This window comes from Oncorhynchus gorbuscha, linkage group LG24, assembly GCF_021184085.1.
Source record: "Oncorhynchus gorbuscha isolate QuinsamMale2020 ecotype Even-year linkage group LG24, OgorEven_v1.0, whole genome shotgun sequence".
In the NCBI taxonomy this organism is placed as follows: domain Eukaryota; kingdom Metazoa; phylum Chordata; class Actinopteri; order Salmoniformes; family Salmonidae; genus Oncorhynchus; species Oncorhynchus gorbuscha.
In genome coordinates, this window is record NC_060196.1 from 46,091,005 (window position 1) to 46,112,224 (window position 21,220).

Consider the following 21,220-nt stretch of genomic DNA (forward strand, 5'->3'; position numbering starts at 1 on the left):
CTCAGCTAGCTGATGTTTGAAGTTGGTGAGGGAGATAAAAGTCTCCAACTTCAGCGATTTTTGCAATTCGTTCCAGTCACAGGCAGCAGAGTACTGGAACGAAAGGCGGCCGAATGAGGTGTTGGCTTTAGGGATGATCAATGAGATACACCTGCTGGAGCGCGTGCTACGGATGGGTGTTGCCATCGTGACCAGTGAGCTGAGATAAGGCGGAGCTTTGCCTAGCATGGCCTTGTAGATGACCTGAAGCCAGTGGGTCTGGCGACGAATATGTAGCGAGGGCCAGCCGACTAGAGCATACAGGTTGCAGTGGTGGGTAGTATAAGGTCCTTTAGTGATAAAACGGATGGCACTGTGATAAACTGCATCCAGTTTGCTGAGTAGAGTGTTGGAAGCAATTTTGTAGATGACGTCGCCGAAGTCGAGGATCGGTAGGATAGTCAGTTTTACTAGGGTAAGCTTAGCAGCGTGAGTGAAGGAGGCTTTGTTGCGGAATAGAAAGCCGATTCTTGATTTGATTTTCGATTGGAGATGTTTGATATGGGTCTGGAAGGAGAGTTTGCAGTCTAGCCAGACACCTAGGTACTTATAGGTGTCCACATATTCAAGGTCGGAGCCATCCAGTGTGGTGATGCTAGTCGGGCATGCGGGTGCAGGCAGCGATCGGTTGAAAAGCATGCATTTGGTTTTACTAGCATTTAAGAGCAGTTGGATGCCACGGAAGGAGTGTTGTATGGCATTGAAGCTCGATTGGAGGTTAGATAGCACAGTGTCCAATGACGGGCCGAAAGTGTATACAATGGTGTCGTCTGCGTAGAGGTGGATCAGGGAATCGCCCACAGCAAGAGCAACATCATTGATATATACAGAGAAAAGAGTCGGCCCGAAAATTGAACCCTGTGGCACCCCCATAGAGACTGCCAGAGGACCGGACAACATGCCCTCCGATTTGACACACTGAACTATGTCTGCAAAGTAATTGGTGAACCAGGCAAGGCAGTCATCCGAAAAACCGAGGCTACTGAGTCTGCCGATAAGAATATGGTGATTAACAGAGTCGAAAGCCTTGGCAAGGTCGATGAAGACGGCTGCACAGTACTGTCTTTTATCGATTGCGGTTATGATGTCGTTTAGTACCTTGAGTGTGGCTGAGGTGCACCCGTGACCGGCTCAGAAACCGGATTGCATAGCGGAGAAGGTACGGTGGGATTCGAGATGGTCAGTCACCTGTTTGTTGACTTGGCTTTCGAAGACCTTAGATAGGCAGGGCAGGCTGGATATAGGTCTGTAACAGTTTGGGTCCAGGGTGTCACCCCCTTTGAAGAGGGGGATGACTGCGGCAGCTTTCCAGTCCTTGGGGATCTCAGACGATATGAAAGAGAGGTTGAACAGGCTGGTAATAGGAGTTGCGAAAATGGCGGCGGATAGTTTCAGAAATAGAGGGTCCAGATTGTCAAGCCCAGCTGATTTATACGGGTCCAGGTTTTGCAGCTCTTTCAGAAAATCTGCTATCTGGATTTGGGTAAAGGAGAACCTGGAGAGGCTTGGGCGAGGAGCTGCGGGGGGGCCGGGGCTGTTGGCCTAGGTAAGAGTAGCCAGGCGGAAGGCATGGCCAGCCGTTCAGAAATGCTTGTTGAAGTTTTCGATAATCATGGATTTGTCGGTGGTGACCGTGTTCCCTAGCCTCAGTGCAGTGGGCAGCTGGGAGGAGGTGCTCTTGTTCTCCATGGACTTCACAGTGTCCCAGAACTTTTTGGAGTTGGAGCTACAGGATGCAAACTTCTGCCTGAAGAAGCTGGCCTTAGCTTTCCTGACTGACTGCGTGTATTGGTTCCTGACTTCCCTGAACAGTTGCATATCGCGGGGACTGTTCGATGCTATTGCAGTCCGCCACAGGATGTTTTTGTGCTGGTCGAGGGCAGTCAGGTCTGGAGTGAACCAACCATCTGTTCTTAGTTCTGCATTTTTTGAACGGAGCATGCTTATCTAAAATGGTGAGGAAGTTACTTTTAAAGAATGACCAGGCATCCTCAACTGACGGGATGAGGTCAATGTCCTTCCAGGATACCCGGGCCAGGTCGATTAGAAAGGCCTGCTCACAGAAGTGTTTTAGGGAGCGTTTGACAGTGATGAGGGGTGGTCGTTTGACTGCTGCTCCGTAGCGGATACAGGCAATGAGGCAGTGATCGCTGAGATCCTGGTTGAAGACAGCGGAGGTGTATTTGGAGGGCCAGTTGGTCAGGATGACGTCTATGAGGGTGCCGTTGCTTACAGAGTTGGGGTTGTACCTGGTGGGTTCCTTGATGATTTGTGTGAGATTGAGGGCATCTAGCTTAGATTGTAGGACTGCCAGGGTGTTAAGCATATCCCAGTTTAGGTCACCTAACAGAACAAACTCTGAAGCTAGATGGGGGGCGATCAATTCACAAATGATGTCCAGGGCACAGCTGGGAGCTGAGGGGGGTCGGTAGCAGGCGGCAACAGTGAGAGACTTATTTCTGGAGAGAGTAATTTTCAAAATTAGTAGTTCGAACTGTTTGGGTATGGACCTGGAAAGTATGACATGACTTTGCAGGCTATCTCTGCAGTAGACTGCAACTCCTCCCCCTTTACATTTACATTTACATTTAAGTCATTTAGCAGACGCTCTTATCCAGAGCGACTTTAGCAGTTCTATCTTGACGGAAGATGTTATAGTTGGGTATGGAAATCTCTGAATTTTTGGTGGCCTTCCTGAGCCAGGATTCAGACACGGCAAGGGCATCAGGGTTAGCAGAGTGTGCTAAAGCAGTGAGTAAAACAAACTTAGGGAGGAGGCTTCTGATGTTGACATGCATGAAACCAAGGTTTTTTCGATCACAGAAGTCAACAAATGAGGGTGCCTGGGGACATGCAGGGCCTGGGTTTACCTCCACATCACCCGCGGAACAGAGAAGGAGTAGTATGAGGGTTCGGCTAAAGGCTATCAAAACTGGTCGCCTAGAGCGTTGGGGACAGAGAATAAGAGGAGCAGGTTTCTGGGCATGGTAGAATATATTCAGGGCATAATGCACAGACAGGGATATGGTGGGGTGCGGGTACAGCGGAGGTAAACCCAGGCACTGGGTGATGATGAGAGAGGTTGTATCTCTGGACATGCTGGTTGTAATGGGTGAGGTCACCGCATGTGTGGGAGGTGGGACAAAGGAGGTATCAGGGGTATAAAGAGTGGAACTAGGGGCTCCATTGTGAACTAAAACAATGATAACTAACCTGAGCAATAGTATACAAGGCATATTGACATTTGAGAGAGACATACAGCGAGGCATACAGTAATCACAGGTTTTGAATTGGGAAAGCTAGCTAAAACAGTAGGTGAGACAACAACAGCTAATCAGCTAGCACAACAACAGCAGGTAAAATGGCGTTGACTAGGCAACGGGGCCGACAGATAAAACAAACAAGCAGAATGGAGTACCGTGATTAATGGACAGTCCAGCGTGCATCAGCTATGTAGCCAAGTGATCAGTGTCCAGGGGGCAGCGGTGGATGGGGCAGGGAAGCTGGACTGGCGAGTGTTATCCAGGTTAAAAAACTAAGAATGACTAAATGGCTTGTAGCTAGTTAGCTGGTTAGCTTCTGGAGGTTCTTGAGTGTGTTCTAAAAATTAAAAATAATAGCGATTCCATATCACATTGGGTGAGGCAGGTTTCCTGAAGGTATAAACAAATTAAAAATTGGAAAGAGATAGAAAGTACATATGGGTCCAGTGAGTGTTTGGGACGCGGCGATGCAGACGGTTAGCAGGCCTGTGCTAACACGCTAACAGTTAGCAGGCCGGGGTAAACAAGGTAGCAGTTAGCGGACCAGGGCTAAACAAGCTAGCAGTTAGCAGGCCGAATTAGCAAGCAAGGAGATAGCAAGGGCTAGAGAGTTAGCCTTTGGGGGACGTCATGATGGGGTGAGTCTGTTTATTCCTCTTCATGCGGTGACATCGATAGACCGGCCGTGGGCCCGGGTATTGTAGCCCAGGAGTATGCTACGGTGGTAAGCACAGGTGCTCTGGCCGGGCTAGCTTCAAGCTAAGTGGGTGAAAACGCTAGCCAGGAGTAATCATCCATCGTTGCGGTTTAGCTAGATAGCTAGTTGTGAAGTTCCAGCTGAAAAATGTTCCGTTTGCGGTGGGAATCCGGGGATAAAAAATAAATAGATCCGTTATGCTCTGGTTAGCGTCGCATTGTTCGAACTGGCGAGAGCTTTCCGAGCTAAAGGTTAGCTGATGACCGGTTAGCTGAAGACCACTAGCATAGCTGGTGGTTAGCTGGCTAGCTTCAGTTGAGGGGTTCCGGTTCCCGAAGTAAATATAAATACTTTAGGAAAAAGTAGCTACATTGGGTGAGGCGGGTTGCAGGAGAGTATTTGGAAGCTTAGGTTTAGCAAAATGTTTTTAAAGATATGCGAAGAAAAATATGTAAAAACGAAAAAGAAACGATATATACATGGGACACGATACGACAGTACGACTTACTGCCACGCCATCTTGTAAAGAATATGTGAAAAACACCTTGAGGATTGATTCTAAACAACGTTTGCCATGTTTCTGTCGATATTATGGAGTTAATTTTGAAAAAGGTTTGGCGTTGTAATGACTGAATTTTTTTTTTTTTTCTTAGCCAAACGTGATGAACAAAACGGAACGATTTCTCCTACACAAATAATATATTTTTGGAAAAACTGAACATTTGCTTGAGGCTATAATTACGCTCCCGGATACGGGATTGCTCGACGCAACAGGTTAAATAAGCATGCCCAGTTAAAAAAATTTAGAACTAGGAATAGATATAGTCCTTGGTTCACTCCAGACTTGTCTGCCCTTGACCAGCACAAAAACATCCTGTGGCAAACTGCATTAGCATCGAATAGCCCCCGTTATATATGCAACTTTTCACTCTCCTTCTTAGTAAAATAGCCTGGGTCATTATGCTGTTAAAGAACAAATTATAGTCCCACTAAGCCCAGACCAGATGGGATGGCGTATTGCTGCAGAATGCTGTGGTATCCATGCTGGTTAAGTGTAACTGGGATTCTAAAAGTATTTATTTATTTTATTTATTTCATTTCACCTTTATTTAACCAGGTAGGCAAGTTGAGAACAAGTTCTCATTTCAATATCAACCTGGCAAAGATAAAGCAAAGCAGTTCGACACATACAACAACACAGAGTTACATATGGAGTAAAACAAACATACAGTCCTTAATACAGTAGAAAAATAAGTCTATATACGATGTGAGCAAATGAGGTGAGATAAGGGAGGTAAAAGCAAAAATGGTGGCAAAGTAAATACAATATAGCAAGTAAAACACTGGAATGGTAGATTTGCAGTGGAAGAATGTGCAAAGTAGAGATAGAAATACTGGTGCAAAGGAGCAAAATAAATAAATAAATACAGTAGGGGAAGAGATAGTTGTTTGGGCTAAATTATAGATGGGCTGTGTAGAGGTGCAGTAATCTATGAGCTGCCCTGGCAGCTGGTGCTTAAAGCTAGTGAGGGAGATAAGTGTTTCCAGTTTCAGAGATTTGTGTAGTTCGTTCCAGTCATTGGCAGCAGATAATTGGAATGAGTGGAAATAAATCAAACCATAACACCACCTCCATTTTTTACGGTGGGAAATACACATGCGGAGATCATCCATTCAGCCTCACCGTGTCTCACAAAGACACAGCTGTTGGAACCAAATCTCCAATTTGGACTCCAGACCAAAGGACAAATTTCCACCGGTCTAATGTCCATTGCTCGTGTTTCTTGGCCCGAAACAAGTCTCTTCTTATTATTAGGGTCCTTTAGTATTGGTTTCTTTGCAGCAATTCGACCATTCACACAGTCTCCTCTGAACAGTTGATGTTGAGATGTGTCTGTTACTTGAACTCTGTGAAGCATTTATTTGGGCTGCAATTTCTGAGGCTGTTAACTCTAATGAACTTATCCCCTGCAGCAGAGGTAACTCTGGGTCTTCCTTTCCTGTGGCGGTCCTCATGAGAGACAGTTTCATCATAGCACATGATGGTTTTTGCGACTGCACTTGAAGAAACTTTCAAAGTTGTTGAAAGTTTCCGTATTGACTGACCTTCAAGTCTTAAAGTAATGATGAACTGTCGTTTCTCTTTGCTTATTTGAGTTGTTCTTGCCATAATATAGACTTGGTCTTTTACCAAATAGGGCAATCTTCTGTGTACCCACTTACCTTGTCACAACACAATTAATTGACTCAAACGCTTTATAAATGAAATAAATTACACAAATGATCTTTTAAGAAGGCACAGCTGTTAATTGAAGTGCATTCCAGGTGACTACCTCATGAAGCTGGTTGAGAAAATGCCAACAGTGTGCAAAGCTGTCATTAGGGCAAAGGGTGTCTACTTTGAAGAATCTCAAATATACATATATTTAGATTTATTTAACAATTTTGGTTAATACATGATTCCACTTGTGTTATTTCATAGTTTTTATGTCTTCACTATTGTTCTACAATGTAGAAAATAGTAAAAATAAAGAAATACCCTTGTAGGTGTTCTAAAACATTTTACCGGTATTATAGACCACCTTTTACTCCACACACAGAGATGCATACAAAGCTCTCCCGCACCCTCCATTTGGCAAATCTGACCATAATTCTATCCTCCTGGTTCCTACTAACAGGCAAAATCTAAAGCAGGAAGTACCAGTGACTCGCTCAATACAGAAGTGATCAGATGACGCGGATGCTACACTACAGGACTGTTTTGCTAGCACTGAGGAATTGAGGCATTGAGGAGTACACTACATCAGTTATCGGCTTCATCAATAAGTGCATCGATGACGTTGTTCCCACAGTGACCGTAAGTGCATATCCCAACCAGAAGCCATGGATTACAGGCAATATCCGCATCGAGTTAAAGGCTAGAGCTGCCGCGTTCAAGGAGCGGGACACTAATACGGACGCTTATAATAAATCCCGCTATTCCCTCAGAAGAACCATCAAACAAGCAATGTGTCAATACAGGTAAAGGATTGAATCCTACTACACCGGCTCACACTCGTCGGATATGGCAGGGCTTGAAAACTATTTCAGACTACAAAGGGAAACCCAGATGCGAGCTGCACAGTGACACAAGCCTACCAGACGAGCTAAATGCTTTTGTGCTCGCTTCAAGGCAAGCAACACTGAAGGTATGCACAAGAGCACCAGCTGTTCTGGTGACTGTGATAACACTCTCTGTAGCTGATGTGAGCAAGACCTTTAAACAGGTCAACATTCACAAAGCCGCGATGCCAGACGCACTACCAGGATGTGTACACAAAGCATGCAGGGACCAACTGGCAAGTGTCTTCACTGATATTTTCAACCTCTCCCTGACCAACTCTGTAATTCCTACATGTTTCAAGCAAACCACAATAGTCCCCGTGCTCAAGCAAGTGAAGGTAACCTGCCTAAATGTTACTTACGTTGGTAGCCATGAAGTGCTTTGAAATCTGGTCAAGGCTCACTTCAACAGCATCCTCCCGGATACACTAGACCGACTCCAATTTGCATACCGCCCAAAAAGATCCACAGAATCCACACTTCCCTTTCCCACATGGACAAAAGGAACACCTATGTAAGAAGGCTGTTCATTGACTACATCTCAGCATTTAACAAATCAAATCAAATGTTATTTGTCACATACACACCATAGTGCCCTCAAAGCTCATCACTAAGCTAAGGACCCTAGGACTAAACATCTCCTTCTGCAACTGGATCCTGGGCTTCCTGGCGGGCCACCCACAGGTGGTATTTTATTTTTAATATTTTTTTATTGGTAAGGGTAGGCAACAACACGTCTGCCCGTTGACTGTGTTGTCCTTAAGCCATTTTGTCACAACTTTGGAAGTATGTTTGGGGTCATTGTTCATTTGGAAGACCCATTTGCAACCAAGCTTTAACTTCCTGACTGATGTCTTGAGATGTTGCTTCAATATATCCTCATCATTTTCCTACCTCATGATGCCATGTATTTTCTGAAGTTCACCAGTCCTTCCTGCAGTAAAGCACCCCCACAACATGATGCTGCAACCCCCGTGCTTCACGGTTGGGATGGTGTTCTTCAGCCTACAAGACTCCCCCTTTTTCCTCCAAACATAATGATGGTCATTATGGCCAAACAGTTATTTTTTTGTTTCATCAGACCAGAGGACATTTCTCCAAAAAGTATGATCTTTGTCCCCATGTGCAGTTACAAACCTTAGTCTGGCTTTTTATGGCAGTTTTGGAGCAGTGGCTACTTCCTTGCTGAGCGGCCTTTCAGGTTATGCTGATATAGGACTCGTTTTACTGTGGATATAGATACTTTTGTACCTGTTTCCTCCAGCATCTTCACAGGGTCCTTTGCTATTGTTCTGAGATTGATTTGCACTTTTCGCACCAAAGTACGTTCATCTCTAGGAGACAGAACGCATCTCCTTCCTGAGCAGTATGGCGTCTGCGTGGTACCATGGTGTTTATTCTTGCATACTATTGTTTGTACAGATGAACGTGGTATCTTCAGGCATTTGGAAAATGCTCCCAAGGATTAACCAGACTTGTGGAGGTCTACAATGTTTTTCTGAGGTCTTGACTAATTTCTTTAGATTTTCCCATGATGTCAAGCAAAGAGACACTGAGTTTGAAGGTAGGTCTTAAAATACATCCATAGGTACACCTACGATTGACTCAAAATATGTCAATTAGCTTATCAGAATCTTCTAAAGCCATGACATAATTTTCTGTTTTTTTTCAAGCTGTTTAAAGGGACAGTCAACTTAGTATGTCAACTTCTGACCCACTGGAATTGTTATACAGTTTGTTAGAGTTTGTTAGAGTGGTTGAACACAAGTTATAATGACTCCAACCTAAGTGTATGTAAACTTCCGACTTCAACTGTATATAATAGGCGGTGTCAGACGAATGCCCATACAATTTCCAGAGACTCCAGTCACCCAAGTCATAGACTGTTTTCTCTGCTACATCACGGCAAGCGGTACCAGAGCGCCAAGTCTAGGAACAAAAGGCTCTTTAACAGCTTCTACCCCCAGGCCACAAGACTGCTGAACAATTAATCAAATGGCCACCGGACTATTTACATTGACACCCCCACCTCTCTATCTGTTTTGTACACTGCCGCTACTCACTGTTTACTATCTATGCATAGTCACTACAACCCTAACTACATGTACAAATGACCTTAATTAACCTCTACCCCAGCACACTGACTCGGTACCGGTACCCTCTGTATATAGCCTCCACACTGACTCGGTACCGGTACCCTCTGTATATAGCCTCCACACTGACTCGGTACCGGTACCCTCTGTATATAGCCTCCACACTGACTCGGTACCGGTACCCTCTGTATATAGCCTCCACACTGACTCGGTACCGGTACCCTCTGTATATAACCTCCACACTGACTCGGTACCGGTACCCTCTGTATATAGCCTCCACAGTGACTCGGTACCGGTACCCTCTGTATATAACCTCCACACTGACTCGGTACCGGTACCCTCTGTATATAGCCTCCACACTGACTCGGTACCGGTACCCTCTGTATATAGCCTCCACACTGACTCGGTACCGGTACCCTCTGTATATAGCCTCCACACTGACTCGGTACCGGTACCCTCTGTATATAGCCTCCACACTGACTCGGTACCGGTACCCTCTGTATATAACCTCCACACTGACTCTGTACCGGTACCCTCTGTATATAACCTCATTATTGTTATGTTATTGTGCTCCTTTTCATTTTTTACTTTAGTTTATTTGGTAAATATTTTCTTAACACTTCTGCACTGTTGGCTAAGGGCCTGTAAGTAAGCATTTCACGGCAAGGTTTACACTTGTTGCATTCGGAACATGTGACAAATAAAGTTTGATTTTAAAAGGAATATTGTATTCTTTTGGTGTGTTTTGTTTACTCTTAGACTATTGTTGCCTTCTTTTCTTTTATCATTAAGAGGAAGACAGAGAGGGAAATAGAGGGAGATTGGAGAGAGAGGGAAGAAGAGAGAATAGGAAAGGAGAGAGGAAAAGAGAAAGAGTGGAAGGAAAAGAGAGAGAAAGGAAGAGAGAGAGAGAAATGAAGAGAGAGAGAAAGGATGAGGGAGATAATGGAAAGGAGAGAGAGAGAGAGAGAGAGAGAGAGAGAGAGAGAGAAAGGAAAAGCGAAAGGATGAGAGAGAAAAGAAGAGAGAGAAAGAAGGAGAGACAGAGAGAAAGGAAGAGAGAGAGAGAAAAAGAATGAGGGAGAGTAAGGAAGGGAGAGAGAGCGAACGGAAGAGAGAGATAAAGGAAGAGAGAAAAGAAGAGAGAGAAAGGAAGAGAGAGAGAAAGGATGAGGGAGAGTAAGGGAGGGAGACTGTTACGGATACAGGTATCCTGTGTGTGTGTGTGTGTGTGTGTGTGTGTGTGTGTGTGTGTGTGTGTGTGTGTGTGTGTGTGTGTGTGTGTGTGTGTGTGTGTGTGTGTGTGTGTGTGTGTGTGTGTGTGTGTGTGTGTGTATGTATCCTGTGTTCTTTTCTCTCCTCCCCTCACAGGTGAAAATCATCACTCCCCAATCAATCATCAATCAGAAGACACACCTCCTCCTGTTTCCTACCAAATCACGGTTCCTTTCACTTGGCTTAAAAACCCTGTCAGTTGTTTGCTCTAGAGCTAAATCTCTCTGTAAATGCCATATGTCTGTAGATAGCTCTGGTTCACCCTCTCCTACTATGTCTCTCTATCGCTCTTTATGTATTGAGCTATCTTTTGTTTGAGCACCTCCATATCACTTTGTCCTCACCTGTGAGTATTGTTTTGGTTATGGTGTTTGTGTTTGTTTGCTGGTGGGAAAAGGGGGAACCAAGACAAGTCGCCCACGGGCATACACTACCCGTAAGTAAACTTAGTTAAAAACACTAGTTAGAACTGGGTGGACCACCCACTGTATTTTTGTGGTTGAAATAGGCTAGTCTAGCTTAGGGGTGTTTTGGATGCTTATTGTTTCTTTCCTTGGGTCCAGCTCAGCCACTGGACCCGAGAACAGTGGCAGTTGAAGATGTGTAAAATTGAGGCAAACGGAGAACAAAGGCAGTTGGAGTTCAAAATGCGCCAGATGGAACTGGAGGCAGACAGCAAGGCTAGCCTTCGTTACTACTGTGCCTGTTAGTGAGCCTCAACAACACTTTTGACATTAGTAGGCAGATTGCTTTAGTACCTTTGTTCAGAGGAGTCAACCTCCGACTCTATTTTTGTATATTTGAACGTATGGCTGTTGCATTGAAATGGCCTGAAGACATATGGTGCCTATTGCGTCAGTGTAAATTAACTGGTAAAGCCCAAGATGTTTTGTCAGCGCTACCTCTGGAGGACAGTTTGAATTATGAAGTGGCCAAAGCTACTGTTCTTCGCGCCTATGAGCTTGTGCCTGAGGCATACCGGCAGAGATTTAGGTCTCATAGAAAGTCTTCTAGTAAGACTTATGTGGAATTTGCTAGAGACAAGGGAAATCTGTTTGATAAATGGCATGCTGCTAGTAAGGTAACTGATTTTAACTCTCTCCGGGAGTTAATTTTGTTCGAAGAGTTAAAAAATTGTCTACCCGAACGCATTGTAGTTTACCTAAACGAACAGTAAGTATCCTCCCTGGCAGAAGCGTCTGTGTTGGCAGACAAGTTTGTGTTGACGCAGAAGAGTGTTTTCGGCTCATTCTGAGAGTAGAGCCACTGAGTTGCCTACCTTTAGCCCTAGTAGGCCAGGAGTATATCAAGCACGCCAGAAGAATGAGCGTCCCTGTTTCTATTGTCATAAAGTGGGACATATGATTAATGATTGCTTCCTGCTTAATCGCAAACAAGGGATGCCTCTTCGTGCCAAGCAGCCAACAGGTGTTGATCTAATTCGTACGGTTGTGAGGTCTGCAACGAAACAGGTGCCTCAGGGTAACTGCAGTTTGAAAGTCTCAGTCCCCGACCGCAGTTATGAACCGTTCATTTTTGAGGGGATTGTGTCCCTAACGAATGAAGCATCTTAGCGTCTGGTTAAAATCCTTAGAGATACTGGTGCGGCGCAGTCGTTTATATTGTCTGATGTGTTGCCCTTATCTGACGATACATACTGTGGTTCCAGTGTGTCAGTGCAGGGTATTGAAATGGGTTTTGTTCCAGTGCCATTGCACTTTGTGAAAGTACACTGAGCTAATCAATATAAGTACACTGAGCTAATGGAATATTCAGAGTGGGGGTACGTTCTATGTTGCCAGTGAAAGGTGTGACCTTTATAATGGGTAACGATATTGCCGGAGGAAAGGTAGTACCCGTATTGGATAAAAGTGACCACTCTCTCTCTAATGAGCTGGCACAGAGTTATCCACATGTGTTCCCCGCTTGTGCTGTCACTCGTGCTCAGGCACGACAAGAGGGTGAAGTGATAGATTTGTCGAACACTGTTCTGTTCAATGAGGTTGATCAAGAGGCTGGGTTGTGTGATACCTCTGGGAAGCTGATCACCTCTGACAAGCAACCCCGGAAAGAATTGAAGAATGTTGAACTTATTGCTGATGCAATACAGTTACCAGTCACTCGTGAGCAGCTGATTGCTAACCAAAAGGTTGATAACAAACTTGCTAAATGTTTTTCTAATGTTGTCTCATTGGAAGATGTAAAAAAGAAGAAAGTGGCTTATCATCATTGATGGTAATCTCCTCATGCGTAAATGGAAATCCCATGTTAACGTGTGTGGCGATTGGAATGCTGTTTACCAAATAGTGATTCCTACAGCCTTTAGACAAAATGTGTTATCCCTTGCTCATGATCACCAGTGGTCTGGTCATTTAGGAATCACAAAGACTTATGATCGGATCCTTCAACATTTCTTTTGGCCGGATTTAAAATAAGATGTGGCTCAGTTCTGTCGGACATGCCACACCTGTCAGATAACAGGAAAACCAAATCAGGTTATTCCTCCCGCTCCTCTTTGTCCCATACCTTTCATAGGTGAACCATTCGACAATGTGGTGGTTGATTGTGTTGTACAGTTACCGAAGACAAAATCGGGTAACCAGTTTCTGTTAACAATTATGTATATGGCTACAAGATACCCCGAGGCCATTACTCTGAGAAGGATTCAAATCAAATTTTATTTGTCACATACACATGGTTAGCATATGTTAATGCGAGTGTAGCGAAATGCTTGTGCTTCTAGTTCCGACAATGCAGTAATAACCAACAAGTAATCTAACTAACAATTCCTAAACTACTGTCTTATACACAGTGTAAGGGGATAAAGAATATGTACATAAGGATATATGAATGAGTGATGGTACAGAGCAGCATAGGCAAGATACAGTAGATGGTATCGAGTACAGTATATACATATAAGATGAGTATGTAAACAAAGTGGCATAGTTAAAGTGGCTAGTGATACATGTATTACATAAGGATGCAGTCGATGATATAGAGTACAGTATATACGTATGCATATGAGATGAATAATGTAGGGTAAGTAACATTATATAAGGTAGCATTGTTTAAAGTGGCTAGTGATATATTTACATCATTCCCATCAATTCCCATTATTAAAGTGGCTGGAGTTGAGTCAGTGTCAGTGTGTTGGCAGCGGCCACTCAATGTTAGTGGTGGCTGTTTAAAAGTCTGATGGCCTTGAGATAGAAGCTGTTTTTCAGTCTCTCGGTCCCAGCTTTGATGCACCTGTACTGACCTCGCCTTCTGGATGATAGCGGGGTGAACAGGCAGTGGCTCGGGTGGTTGATGTCCTTGATGATCTTTATGGCCTTCCTGTAACATCGGGTGGTGAAGGTGTCCTGGAGGGCAGGTAGTTTGCCCCCGGTGATGCGTTGTGCAGACCTCACTACCCTCTGGAGAGCCTTACGGTTGAGGGCGGAGCAGTTGCTGTACCAGGCGGTGATACAGCCCGCCAGGATGCTCTCGATTGTGCATCTGTAGAAGTTTGTGAGTGCTTTTGGTGACAAGCCGAATTTCTTCAGCCTCCTGAGGTTGAAGAGGCGCTGCTGCGCCTTCTTCACGATGCTGTCTGTGTGAGTGGACCAATTCAGTTTGTCTGTGATGTATATGCCGAGGAACTTAAAACTTGCTACCCTCTCCACTACTGTTCTATCGATGTGGATAGGGGGGTGTTCCCTCTGCTGTTTCCTGAAGTCCACAAGTGTGAGGTTATTTTCCTGACACCACACTCCGAGGGCCCTCACCTCCTCCCTGTAGGCCGTCTCGTCGTTGTTGGTAATCAAGCCTACCACTGTTGTGTCGTCCGCAAACTTGATGATTGATTTGGAGGCGTGCGTGGCCACGCAGTCGTGGGTGAACAGGGAGTACAGGAGAGGGCTCAGAACGCACCCTTGTGGGGCCGGAGTGTTGAGGATCAGAGGGGAGGAGATGTTGTTACCTACCCTCACCACCTGGGGGCGGCCCGTCAGGAAGTCCAATACCCAGTTGCACAGGGCGGGGTCGAGACCCAGGGTCTCGAGCTTGATGACGAGCTTGGAGGGTACTATTGTGTTGAATGCCGAGCTGTAGTCGCTGAACAGCATTCTGACATAGGTATTCCTCTTGTCCAGATGGGTTAGGGCAGTGTGGTTGAGATTGCATCATCTGTGCACCTATTTGGGCGGTAAGCAAATTGGAGTGGGTCTAGGGTGTCAGGTAGGGTGGAAGTGATATGGTCCTTGACTAGTCTCTCAAAGCACTTCATGATGACGGAAGTGAGTGCTATGGGGCGGTAGTCGTTTAGCTCAGTTACCTTAGCTTTCTTGGGAACAGGAACAATGGTGGCCCTCTTGAAGCATGTGGGAACAGCAGACTGGTATAGGGATTGATTGAATATGTCCGTAAACACACCGGCCAGCTGGTCTGCGCATGCTCTGAGGGGGCGGCTGGGGATGCCGTCTGGGCCTGCAGCCTTGCGAGGGTTAACACGTTTAAATGTCTTACTCACCTCGGCTGCAGTGAAGGAGAGACCGCATGTTTTCATTGCAGGCCGTGTCAGTGGCACTGTATTGTCCTCAAAGCGGGCAAAGAAGTTATTTAGTCTGCCTGGGAGCAAGTCATCCTGGTCCGTGACTGGGCTGGATTGCTTCCTGTAGTCCGTGATTGACTGTAGATGCTGCCACATGCTTCTTGTGTCTGAGCCGTTGAATTGAGATTCTACTTTGTCTCTGTACTGACGCTTAGCTTGTTTGATAGCCTTGCGGAGGGAATAGCTGCACTGTTTGTATTCGGTCATGTTACCAGACACCTTGCCCTGATTAAAAGCAGTGGTTCACGCTTTCAGTTTCACGCGAATGCTGCCATCAATCCACGGTTTCTGGTTAGGGAATGTTTTAATCATTGCTATGGGAACGACATCTTCAACGCACGTTCTAATGAACTCGCACACCGAATCAGCGTATTCGTCAGTGTTGTTATCTGACGCAATACGAAACATATCCTAGTCCACGTGATGGAAGCAGTCTTGGAGTGTGGAGTCAGCTTGGTCGGACCAGCGTTGGAGAGACCTCAGCGTGGGAGCCTCTAGTTTTAGTTTCTGTCTGTAGGCAGGGATCAGCAAAATGGAGTCGTGGTCAGCTTTTCCGAAAGGGGGGCGGGGCAGGGCCTTATATGCGTCGCGGAAGTTAGAGTAACAATGATCCAAGGTTTTTCCACCCCTGGTTGCGCAATCGATATGCTGATAAAATTTAGGGAGTCTTGTTTTCAGATTAGCCTTGTTAAAATCCCCAGCTACAATGAATGCAGCCTCCGGATAAATGGTTTCCAGTTTGCAAAGAGTTAAATAAAGTTTGTTCAGAGCCATCGATGTGTCTGCTTGGGGGGGGGCTATATACGACTGTGACTATAATCGAAGAGAATTCTCTTGGTAGATAATGCGGTCTACATTTGATTGTGAGGAATTCTAAATCAGGTAAACAGAAGGATTTGAGTTCCTGTATGTTTCTTTCATCACACCATGTCTCGTTAGCCATGAGGCATACGCCACCGCCCCTCTTCTTACCAGAAAGGTGTTTGTTTCTGTCGGCGCGATGCGTGGAGAAACCCTTTGGCTGCACCGCTTCGGATAGCGTCTCCCCAGTGAGCCATGTTTCCGTGAAGCACAGAACGTTACAGTCTCTGATGTCCCTCTGGAATGCTACCCTTGCTCGGATTTTATCAACCTTGTTGTCTAGAGACTGGACATTGGCAAGAATAATGCTAGGGAGTGGTGCACGGTGTGCCCGTCTCCGGAGTCTGACCAGAAGACCGCCTCGTTTCCCTCTTTTTCGGAGTCGTTTTTTTGGGTTGCTGCATGCGATCCATTCCGTTGTCCTGTTTGTAAGGCAGAACACAGAATCCGTGTCGCGAAAAACATATTCTTGGTCGTACTGATGGTGAGTTGACGCTGATCTTATATTCAGTAGTTCTTCTCGACTGTATGTAATGAAACCTAAGATGACCTGGGGTACTAATGTAAGAAATAATGTAAAAAAACAAAAAACTGCATAGTTTCCTAGGAACGCGAAGCGAGGCGGCCATCTCTGTCGGCGCCGGAAGTGCGCCGGATTACAGCCCCGGTAGTGAGTAAAGCCATAATTAAATTCCTCAAGACATTCCGGTTACCTAAGGTGGAACAAAGTGATCAAGGTAACAATTTCCTATCGAAGTTCTTCAAGCAGGTGTTAAAATCCTTGTCAATTACGCACCGTGTGGCAAGCGCATATCACCCAGAGTCTCAGGGTGCGCTTGAAAGATGGCATCAGACACTGTAGTCTATCTACGTAAAGATTGTTTGGAATCTGAGACAGATTGGGATGAGGGAGTTCCTCTAGTTTTGTTTGCTGCTCGTGAAACTGTGCAGGAGTCTCTAGGTTTCAGCCCAGCTGAACTAGTGTTTGGTCACACAGTGAGAGGACCAATGAAAGTCCTTAAAGAACAGTTCTTGTCCCAAGAGTTGTGTACAGGAGTTGAGAATGTTTTGGACTACGTTAGTCACTTTCGTGAGCGCCTACACCAAGCTTGTGCTCTCGCAAAGGAAGCTCTGTCTTCCTCACAGAGGAGCATGAAAAGACACTATGATAAAGAGGCTTTTTCTTGTCTACTACAGCCAGGTGACCAAGTACTGGTGTTATTGCCTGTTCCAGGATCTTCACTGTCAGCTCGTTTCTGTGGTCCTTATTTAATTGAAAAGAAAATAAGTGAAACTGACTATGTGCTTCAAACTCCTGATAGACAATGCCATGAAAAGGGATTCGTAACAGACAGAGAGAAAGGATGAGAGAGAGAAAGGATGAGAGAGAGAAAGGATGAGAGAGAGAAAGGATGAGAGAGAGAAAGGATGAGAGAGAAAGGATAAGGGAGAGTAAGGAAGGGAGAGAGAGAGAGAGAGAGAACGGATGAGAGGGAGAGAGAGCTTGCAGTGTAGCAGGTGCACCACAACACTAATTAATTATAATTACCTGGAGTTAATAGCCTGTGCAAACAATTTACACTCACAATCGATTTATTAAACAAGCATAGTCTCTACTACCTTCAAGGAATGGAAGAAAAAACATTAATTATTTGGACATTGCAATTTAGAAACAGTGTTTAAAATAACAAATACTTCTCTGATTTTATTTAACCCAGGGGAATCGAGGGCAAAAAGCACAATAAGGACAGTCAATTATAATTTTGTGGGCTTTGAAACTGTCTGTACAATGAATGCAGCATGCTTGATAGATGAAGCTTTGCTGTAAGAGATTCACCTTCTAAAAAAACTAAGTCATCCAAATCATTCCATTCCTCCGACTTTTAACGCAGCAGTTTTATAAGGTCAACATTTTAGTCAACTAAACCTTTCTTGAGACAATTAAGCAACCGTGTTCATCACACTTAATGAAATGTGTTTCTGTGAAAGTAGGAGTGGATTACTTTTCATGTCACATCTATTTAAATGACCATGTCTACTGATTGTATTTCGCAGCACCACTACAATATCCAGGCTGTATCACAGTCCGGGTAGGCCGGTGTAGGCCCTCATTGTAAATAAGAATTTGTTCTTAACTGACTTTCCAAGTTAAATAAAGGTTAAATAAAAAATAGATGTTGTTACACACACTTCATACACAAGTTAATGTTAGCTAGCAAGCCAGCCACCTAACCTCAGCTAACATTAGCTAGCTAACAGCAAGCTTTAACTTGGGATCTTTTGTTTAAACATGTCAAGGTAATGTTAGCTAGATAGCTAAATGAACTATAATCCCAATCCATAGAGTAACGTTACAAGCAATACAGACTGATTGTCAAAGCAGGCTAAAGTTAACCAAATAACGTTAGGTTCATTGAACTTATTGGTTAACTTTAGCTAGCTATGACAACGGTTTGTATTGCTAGTAGTTAAAGCTTGCTGTTAGCTAGCCAGCTGACGTTACATTACTTGTATGAACTATGTGTAGTGATGTTATCTCAGAATGCCATTTCGCATCTATTGTATAATAATGCTAAAATATTTGTATGTGTAATTTGTCTTTCAGCATTAGTCAGTAGGACCATGCCTCATGACTACTTGGCCTGATGACTCCTTGCTGTCACCAGTCCAACTGGCCGTGCTGCTGCTCCAGTTTCAACTGTTCTGCCTGCAGCTATGGAACCCTGACCTGTTCACCGGAAGTGCTACCTGTCCCAGACCTGCTGTTTTCAACTCTCTAGAGACAGAAGGTGCTGGTACTCCTGACGTGCTGACCTGTCGCACCCTCGACAACCACTGTGATTATTATTTTACCCTGCTGGTCATGTATGAACATTTGAACATCTTGGACATGTTCTGTTATAATCTCCACCCGGCACAGCCAGAAGAGGACTGGCCACCCCTCATAGCCCGGTTCCTCTCTAGGTTTCTTCCAGGTTCTGGCCTTTCTAGGAAGTTTTTCCTAGCCACCGTGCTTCTACACCTGCATTGCTTGCTGTTTGGGGTTTTAGGCTGAGTTTCTGTACAACACTTTGAGATATCAGCTAATGTAAGAAGGGCTTTATAAATACATTTGATTTGATTTAGAACACACCTAATCCACCAGTCATAAATTAGTCAAAAAAGCGAGCTGGCCCAAACAACTACATGCACCATTTCTTCAACTATGGAGTTTTGATAACTGCAGTGGCCTAAACAAGAACAAGCTTGTGCTCTGGTATTATGCCTGATGGACCATGCACAAGCTCCACCACAATCTGGACCTCCACTTCCTGATCACAGGCCACACCAAGTTTACCCCTGACTTGTGACCATGACAATTTAAGTAGTTTTTTGTGGCATCTGTAGATTACTTTACTATTTATGTTTTATTAACTTTTACTTCACTGCATTCATAAAGAAAATAATGTACATTTTACTCCATACATTTTTCTTGACACCCAAATTTGTCCAATTCAAACACTTATCAAGATAACATCCCTGGTCATCCATACTGCCTCTGATCTGGCAGACTCACTTAACACAAATGCTTCATTTGTAAATTATGTTGGAGTGTGCCCCTGGCTATCCATCAATAAAAAATAATACAATTGTAACGTCTGGTTCGCTTAATATAAGGAAGTTGAAATGATAAGTATCAAAGTAAAAATATAGAAGTACATTGTACCCATGCCTTTAAAAAAAATCAATTGTGCATTCTGGTTTAATATAAAATCATTTGAAATTATATTTTTACTCAAGTATGACAATTTCGTATGTTTTCCACCACTGGATGTGGCTGGGGGTTATAGCATTTCTTTCACATGACCCATCAATTTATTTCTGAAATTTTTATCTGGACACTTTCTGTTTACCTGGATTTTTTTTCCTTATTGTAGGATACTACCACATTTAGTCTTTAGCACATGACCTCATGTGAATCCATAAATAGATGGGTGGGGCTGGCTTAAGAGGGTGTGAACAATGCTGAATGGGTGTAGACAAAGGAGAGCTCTCTAGTAGGTACTAAAACATTCAAAGGCCCCTTGCTCAAAAGAGAGTTTACAAGTGTGTGAACATTTAAAGTAGAATTACTTTGCCATTGCTCCTCAAATGGCATGTATGATATACAATTTTGTAGTTCTGAGTCTCCACTTTTATCCAATGTAAAAAACTGAAATTCAAATTTTGCTATATAAGATTAGATTTTTATGAGGTTACGGAGGTAGACATGTACATGTACAACTAACTAATGTCCTGAATCAGACTTTGCAAAGTCAGAGTTCAGTAGTACTGTGAAGATTGCAAAGAGAGTAATGCAACAAGGTCCCTGAGAGGCAGTACTAAGCGGTGGGCGGGTGGATATGGCTAATGTCGTGTCACAGAGGGGGTTATAGTAGCCTGCTAGTGTGGGAACGTAGATACCAGTAGCGCCTGCTTGGTGGTGGGAGGGATAACCATTTGTGACATGGATGTGAAGGGTCCATGATGCCCGCGCTCCCTACACAGACACAGCATGCGCTGGAGGTCTACGATGGCAGGGAGCTGGGCACCAGTGATGTGATGGGCGGTTTTCACCACTCGTTGAAGGGCCTTCCGGTCGGCCACGGAGCATCCGCCAAACCACTCTGTGGAACAGTTAGTCAGAATGCTCTCGACCGTGCAGCGGTAAAAGTTCATCAGGATCTTGGGAGAAAGGCGGGCCTTCAGCCTCCTCAAAAAGTACAGGCGCTGCTGTGCCTTTTTGACCAGGATGGAGGTGTTGAGGGTCCAGGAGAGGTCCTCGTAGATGCAGACATCCAGGAATTTGAAGCGGGGCACATGCTCCACCTCAATGCCATCAATGATGTGAACTTGACGATGATGTTGGAACCATGTACAGGAACGCAGTCGTAGGTGAAGAGGGAGTACAGGAGGGGGCTCAGCACGCAGTCCTTTGGCACACCGGTGTTCAGATTCAGGGTTGAGGAGGTGAAGTTGTCTAACCTGACAGACTGGGGTCTATTGGTTAGGAAGTCCAAAGTTCAATTACAGAAAGAGGGGCTTATTCCTAGGTCATGGAGTTTGGTGACCAGCCTAGAGGGAATGACCATATTGAATTCTGAGCTAAAGTCTACAAACAGTATTGTAACATAGGTGTTGGTTTTGACCAGGTGGGTCAGGGCACACTGTAAAGATGTGGAGATGGCGTCCTCTGTAGACCTGTTCGGTCGGTAGGCAAACTGGGGGAATCCAGTGTTTGAGGGAGGCAGGACTTAAGGTAGGCCAAAACCAGTAATTT